General features: G+C 39.9%; 1 long non-coding RNA gene across 1 annotated transcript; it reads right to left on the bottom strand.

Moving 5' to 3' along the window:
• Nucleotides 1-302: 302 nt before the first annotated feature.
• LOC108877737 (uncharacterized) lies at nt 303-6,914 on the bottom strand. Its single transcript, XR_001960145.2, has 3 exons — nt 6,793-6,914; nt 3,834-4,006; nt 303-3,070 (listed from the first exon to the last, which is right to left on the bottom strand). It is a non-coding gene; the product is annotated as an uncharacterized LOC108877737 (long non-coding RNA).
• Between the last annotated feature and the right edge of the window lie 1,295 nt (nt 6,915-8,209).

Below are 8,209 nucleotides of genomic sequence, written 5' to 3'. Positions count from 1 at the left end.
CAGGATGATAGTAATTTTCAATATTTAACAGTGTTCTTCACTTTCTGCACCAGTTTCTATTCAAAAACCTGTAAAAATGCTTCTTCGCTGAATCTAAATTGATCTATTGTTGTCTAAGACAATTTCTGGTACTTGAAACTAGTTTGCCAAAAACAGACATAGACACACACAATACACACACAGGCTGTCACACAGACATGTGCACACACACACACACACACACACACACAATACACACATAGACACATACACAGAGGTCAGATAAAACGTCCACTGATACAATCCAGCCAGTGGCATCTGAGGAATCTTAACAGTGTTTTAATGACCTTTGGAGGCAACAAAGATATAAGAGGGCACCGACAGAGAGATGTGTGTGTGTGTGTTGAAGCAGAGGGCTTTCAGTGGACAGAATAATAGAAACAGAGTCGTAAGCTCCAATCACAGTCTATTGATTATCGTTTGATAGATTCAAATTATAAAGAATCTCAGTTAAAACGTTCTACTGAGTTCATTTTTCAGTATACTTACAATTTCAGATGTAGAAGTTTCAAAATGATGATTAGTATGGTTTTGAGCTGAGATTGTGGTGTTTCCTGGAACCCAAACACATTAACTTCATTTGATTTGTATTTCATTGTGTTTAGTTCCAAGATTAAAAAGAAAAGAGACACAACAGTGCATCTGGATTTTATGTACTATTGAATGCTGAACTGTAATTGTCCATGTTAAGAGGACCTAAGATATTTGACTGACACAGAGGAGAGTTGCTGTTGATGCAGTCATGTCTGTCAAATGTCCTGAGACATATTATTAATCTTTTACGCCACTTCCCTAAAGCAACAGTCACATAAACCTAACTCACACTAAATGTACAAATCTCTATGTTCAAGATCACACACATCACCCTTTCAGAACAAAATCCTTCAAATACACAGACTCGGTGCAGCACCCATTACACACCACACAACACATTTCACATCTCTACTGAAACAACCTCTTAATGCAACCTTTCTGAGAGACTGGTGTATTACTAGATTTTTGTTGCATTCTGAGTGTGTACAAGTTGAGTTTTATGACAAGATTTGTTTTAGAATTTTGAGCAAAATATTCACAAAATCTGTAAGACAGTGATAGGGACAAACAACTGAAGACAGATAAAATGACAGCAGCCTCAGTGCTGTTTTAAGATAACTTCCCCTCTCTCTCTCTCTCTCTCTCTCTCTCTCCTAAGTCTTCCCAGTCTTATCTATGGCCATTTGTAGCAGCCATTAGCACTGAAGGGCCTGGTAATCTCCAGCTTCAGGGAGAGAAATTCACTTTCAAAGAGCCAAGGCCATTCTTTGCGCCCTCTCGTGCCAACTCCCCCTCCTCCTCCTCATGCTCCTCCTCTCCTGGGCTCAGAGCCTTTATGTTGACATCTGTCCACCACATTCCAAACACATCTCCTCATCCATACCTGTTGATTTAACACAAAAAGCGGATTCTTCTCTGCATGACAAAAACACATTCTTACATGCTTAAAGTTGTAAAATGTCATGTGTTTTTTGCTTTTCTCATCCTCGTCTTTTGTGTAAATTAGAGGGTAACTTCCTCGCAAAACTTCCTTCACTGTCCATGTAAATACATGGAAAGGCCTGTATGAATGTGATTTTTTTCATTTCTGTTTGCTTTATTTTGAGTTTGTTTAAAACTTTTTTCAACATTTGGGGATAATGAACATATTCACACTCTTTTCAAGAGTTAAGTGAAAATATGAATATGATTTTCATGTCTGTGCATTAAGTATGGAGCTCAAGCTTGAAGGCAATTAGCCTAGCTTAGCATAAAGACTGAAAGCCTGGTAAACAGCTAGCCTTGCTATGTCCAAGCTGAGAAAATATACCTACAGTACCCACACCTTTTAAGCTTATTAATAGTTATGTGCTGTGAGCATTTTTTGTTAAAAGTCAGGCTGGCTGTTTCCCCATTCTTCCAGTCTTTAAGGTAAGCCAGGCTAACTGCCGTCTGGCTGCAGCTCTACATGTCGATACACATACATATCGATATCAATCCTCTCACCTTAATCTCAGCGCGAAAGTGAATTATTTCCCCTGATCTAGTTTTTTTGTAATTCTGTGATAGACTGGTGAACTGTGTTCCTGGAGTTTTTGTGAAGATGTTTATTTGCTTTTTTGCTCAATTTATTTAGAGGTTTAACAACACTACCTATGCGCACTTTAACACAGGATGACTGTGACAGTGGGGACCATCATTGCATTAGCAATGTCATATTCATCACCTGCCAGAGACTCAAGAGAACTCATTTGCTGGGAAGTATGTTCAATCTCAAACCCAGGAACTTCTATGCATTCCTAAGACAAAACATGATAGTCATACAGGTTTCAGAGAGTTTAGACTAATGCTTCTCTCTCTCAGTAACCTCTCCTCATAAAAATGTCACTCAGTCCCTAACCAGAACAATATGCCTACATGTTGATTCACAGCCTCTTCCTTGCACTCAAGGGTGTGAACAATTGAATTTCACTTTTCCTCCCTGTGAAAACAAGAGAGGAACAATAACTGTTGGTCTTGGTTCATCAGCAGAATGGCAAAAACAAAAGAACACGGAGGTATATTTCAGTGGTGGTGAAGGTAAATACAGAGGATAATATATGACCTCTAGTAAATTACTATAATGAGACAAGACAAATACCAATAGTGACAAAAAATGGGGGTAAAAACAGGGTTCTGCTATCCATGGAATGACAACATCAAGTAGTACATCAAAATATACAAATGAATATACATATGTATGCATACATGCATTCAGAGTGTACATGTTAAATTGAATGTATTATAATAATATTGCTGCCTAAAATGAGGTTTAAACAATGGCAGTTATCAATATGAGAGTATCACAGCTGTTGCGCAACCCACTTTCCACCACTACGGAGGATGTGATTAGTTGAAAATGTGGGCAGCATGGAGGCCCAGAGGCTGTTGACACCCTGGCCCTCACTGTGTGGCCAGCCTGTGTGGGGATCTTCCTCTGGTGTCCTCCAACAGTCCAAAGATGTTCATCTCAGGGCAACTGTAATTTTGAAATTACCCAGTTTGTAAATATGTGTAAATGTATTTTTGGCTCAATGACCTGTTGATCCAACCTGTTTGGTTGTTTGCCATGAGACAAGAAAAAGACCAAATTGACATGCCATAAATGACCACTAGATGTCTCTGAAAACCTCTTGACTGCATGAAGCCAATTAATAGTCTCAAAATTCTAATTATTATTATTATTATTATTATTATTAGTAGTAGTAGTAGTAGTAGTATTGCATTATCTACTTGATTAGCCTGGTTTTGATTGTATTACATTAGGAAAATATCAACAGAAGCATGTTGACAGTGATATTGCCAAACATTCTCACAGTGTGACATGAGTGATGCACTACTAGAGTCTGCAGTGTTTCCCTGCCTTTTGCTCCAGCTCCATCGTAAACCCTAATGGGTCTACACAGAGCAGTTGTGGTAATAGTTATAACCAGTGGCCAGATGGGTTGCCAAGAAATCCTTCAGGTTGACATCATCACACCAAATGTCTTCTCTTGTACGATGATAGAGGAGACTGCTTCACACAGGGTTAACTATCATTTTAAACTTGGATTCGTCACTTTTGGTATGTCTATTGAAACTGTCGACACCAGACAGAATGTGTGAGTCTCAGCTGAGTACTTTGGGTGATCTAATGTAGGTAACTGATAAGTAGGGTTCTTTAACGTCTTTCTTTTTGGGGTCATGCCAAGGCAGAAACATTACATTACATTAAAAGATGAAATGCAAAAGGGTCATATTACTCATTCATTTTTCACTTCTCTAGGCAGCCTTCCACTGGCAATTCCACCAGCCCTTGCAGGTCTCTTGAACAATTTCTGACCGATGAAGATGCACAGTCCATGCCACAGGACACGCCTGCACAGGAGGAGGACCAGCAGCACCACAACAAGACTCCCAGAGAACATGGTTAAACCTAGAACATATACAACAGTTTATCAGTACAAAAATAAATCTCATATTCATCACAGGGGCCATTAAGGTCTCAATCAGCCTCAAAAGGCCCAAGTTGTATCAGCTGTCTTCCATGTCTGAAGATAAAAATAGCTGTACACAGATGCACTTGAAGGTGGATTGAAAGCCTTGTCATCATGTTGTCCTCTGCTGCATCCCTCTGCCTACCTGATCTCTCTCCAGCAACTCTGTGTGGTGTAGGTGTATTTATTGTCACAAGTCAGCGAAGAGGACACTCGGGTCTCAGATGCTGTTAGATTGTCTAAAGAATACTGAGGCTTTTATGCCTCTGTTGGGCTGCACACATGTTGTAGTTCTAAACAAATGACATAGAGACAGATGGACTTCTTTCAACTTTGACCCAAAGTGTGCAGAAGACAAAAGTGAAAACATTCTTCAACTACAATTACTATTACAATACTTCTCCATAAAGAAGTGATTTTCCCAGTTTGGTGTGGAAGAACATGATTGTAACACCGACTGTGAACCAGACCATACAACATCAATGTTGGACATCACTAAAGGCTTCAACGTACTTAGGAAAAACTGCAACATTATTAGATAAGACATAATGTTGCTAGAGCTGGGACCAGGTGGTGTAATTCAATTCATTTCAGATTTTGAGTCGTTCAACACTAGGGAATTATTGGACATCCAGTACTTTAATTTCAACCAGGCAAGACATTATAGATGACACATCAGAGATGCCTGGCTTTGCTGGAAAATGCAGTTGTATTTGTCCACAGGAATGAACTGTTTCATAATAAACTGCTCACTTATTTTGTTTACTTATTTTGCAAATATTTTTCTATGTCATATGATGCAAAACAATTAAAGGTCAGAGATTTTAAACATCAGTGTGAAATTTTAAAAAATGGAAATACAAGATTGACGTGGAGATGAAACCTAGACCAGCAGCTAGTAAATTATAGTAACAGGAGAAAAAACTAACTTGTTACTTCCTCCCCTTTGTATGTGTGTGTGTGTGTGTGTGTGTGTGTGTGTGCATGCCCGCGCCATGTGTCCTCTTCAGTCTGATAACAATGATAGCTCTGTGGAGGGCCGCTCCACTACAACCCATGATAGAGAGATACAGAGAGAGAGGGAGCAGGATAGAGAGAGCAATGTAAAAAAGAGGTCTGATTTGTGGAGTGTGCCTCACACCCTCCTGTGGGTGTCCCCTCTCCCCTCTCTCCTCTCTCTCTCTCTCCTCTCTCATTCCTTTCTTCTCAGCCACTCTGATGTAATCCAAAGGCCTCCGCAGGAGCAGCTGCACAGCGAACCAGCCTTCCCTCCTTCCCTCTCCCTTTCTCTAAATCTCTTTCTCTCTTTTCTTTGCACTTCCAGAGGCATGCAAGGCGAGGCGAGGCGAGGGAGAGGAGGGTGCTCAGACACAATTGGGGTCTTTTTCTGCCCTGAAAAAAAGGGGGCTATCGCCTCACATCTCCTTCTGTTGCCCCTCTACTGTACTATACTGCAGGCGGGTGGGTGAGTGGGTGTGCGGGTGCAATGGCACAGTGTCTTGGTGTCTTGGAGTGCTGAAAGGACAGCATAAAGAGACAACTGCACATAAATACTCGAGCCAGACAGCAAATTTAGCTACAGACAAACACTGGTGGCTTTAAACAACAGTGTGAGTAGGGATGTTTTAAAACTGACTTTATCCACATTTTATATTTGTGAGTTTACCTAAAACAACCTTGTTGAGTTGAAAGTTGAAAGCTGAAATCAGATACTGAAGGCATCAGTCCAGTTCAACAAAATTCTGTACCAACTAAGAATTGGACAGTGATGCTATTTACAAAGTTAGTAGAATCCATATATTAGTAGAACATTTCCCCAGTGTGCCTTTAAGAAAATTCTTGTGTTGTGGTTTATCCCTGCCCTTTACTGTGTTTAAACAAGTCTGAAGCGTTGCTGCTAGCAGCCCCTACAGGCAGGAGTAATCCATACACCATGATGATAACTGGACATACTGACACTTCAGTTACTCCAAGTGTAGGGAAAGACAATGGTGCTACAGGGAAGGTTGTGGTGAATGCTGTATCATGTTAGTCCATGTACCTGGGTCCATGCTGATGGATAGAGGGCATTTAACCAGAAAATGGAGGGTCACCAAAACCACTGCAGGAACCATCCTCTGCAGATATCTGTCTCTAGACCAATGTTTTTGATGGCCAGACACAGGTTGACTAACCAGCCTCCCCAGCTTTAGGCCTTTCAGGGTCCCTGGCAGGGCAAAACTATCAAGTCAAAATCCACACCACAAAGGCAAACATGAACAGCATCACAACTTACCCAAACAGAATTTAAATAAATATTCCTTATTGCTGTTGTGAACCTTTTGGTATTTAACATAGCTACATGACACTGACACTTGAGCAAGTAAATTCTTTCTTGACCCAGGGACTGGTATGTATGAAAAAATAATTTAAACTGTGTAAAAAGTTGTAAAAAGTGTACTTACTAACTTTGTAAAAACTTTAAACTGCATGTCACAGACACCTGAGCCAACTCCATTTTCTCATAAGGACAGCAAGACATGGCTGCAAACTTCTAGAAGTGCTAGAGCAGATGTTCCGACTGGCAGACTCAACTGGTCTTTAACATGATAACACTAAAGGGGCCAGCAGAATCTCCAAAGTTGCCTTCAAAGAGAGATAAATTTGAATGCAGTGTATCATTGTTGTGATCATAATTATTCAAGTACTGTAAGAAAAAAAAACATAACTAAAAGACATACCTCACCTTCAAAGACCAGATAGAATAAAAGCCCAGAAAATCACACCAGCGGACTGTGCATTAACTCTAGTTTCCAGCACAAATGCATCTGAGAATAAAAGTTGTCTAACATCAAGCTGCCACTTCACACACTGGGGGTGGGAAATTATATCCTTGGTTTGACCTCTCTGATAGTGTGTGTCAACAGTCAGCTGATACCAGACCAGCAGTATCTGACGTAGTTCAGCAGGAGGCTGAAGGCTGAACTGCAGTACAGATAACAAAGCAGTTTCACTTCAATTAATGTCCGTTTGGCAGATTTATACTGTACAAACACATTTAAAGTCCAGCTATGCTATCAAAGCATTTACAGTGCATTCACACATAGATAGAAAAAAAAAACTGCTGCTGCTGTTGCTGGATACATGGATGATGAGAGCGCTGAACCAAGCGGGCCAATGAAATCAAAACAAAGAGTTCAACGAAGCTAAAATGTTTGGTAGAGCTGAGAGGAACTGCAGCGTATGATGAAAATTCTCTGTGTGTTCATCATGAGCAACACCTTTCATAATACACACAACCATTCACACATTTTTAAATAAAGAAATATTAATAAGAGCAGCTTTAAACTTTACATGTGCTGAATTTGAAAATATTTGATTTTGGCAACACCCTGAGTGGAGGATAGACAACAATGCCTGAATAAGATGAATGGGCTGAAAGCTGCACACAGATGGCAACAATCAATCAGTTTTCTACAAACAAAAATGATCTGTCCTTAGAATAAGGTCCTGTTTACACAACAACAGCAATAAACCAGTCTTGCAGTTTGTTCCCACAACAGTGTTTTCAGGGCCTGAAAATGCACATTTTTAAAGCCAGGTTCCAGTGTGTAATCTTTTGAAAATGCCATCCTTACCATCACCATATAAACTGGAAATACATAGTTCTTGTAAGACTGTGATAACACTGGCCCACATGCTGCACACAGCTATTACATTTTTAGCCTAATAGCCATGCGCGAATAGAAGAACAACAACAACATTGCCAGACTATCAAGCTGTGTTTGTGCTGCAGATTCATCAAGTTACATCGCCATATACTGCCATGGCATGAATACCACTAAGTTTTCAATCGTTTCTGCAGATCAGTGTGCATGAAGATCATTTTCACAGTGTTGTCATGTGAAAGCAGAAGTTTAAAAAACAAACAAAAAACATTTCCATTTATAGAAAAACAGTTGTTGTGCTAACGGGGCCAAAGTTAAAATATGTTTAAAGCTGGAGTGCAGTAGTTTTACATAAAAACAAAGGTCTATTACATTCAAGCCCCTACTGCCAAATTTTCACACAATGCTGATGAGCCTATCAACTCCAGGTAAATCTCTGTATTCTTGCAGAATACCAGAGTTTTCATTCTGATGTCAATGGTATCATCTGGTGTT

Source organism: Lates calcarifer, linkage group LG2, assembly GCF_001640805.2.
Source record: "Lates calcarifer isolate ASB-BC8 linkage group LG2, TLL_Latcal_v3, whole genome shotgun sequence".
In the NCBI taxonomy this organism is placed as follows: Eukaryota; Metazoa; Chordata; class Actinopteri; family Centropomidae; genus Lates; species Lates calcarifer.
Note: the sequence above shows the minus strand (reverse complement) of the source record. Positions and strands in the feature narration are given on the sequence as shown.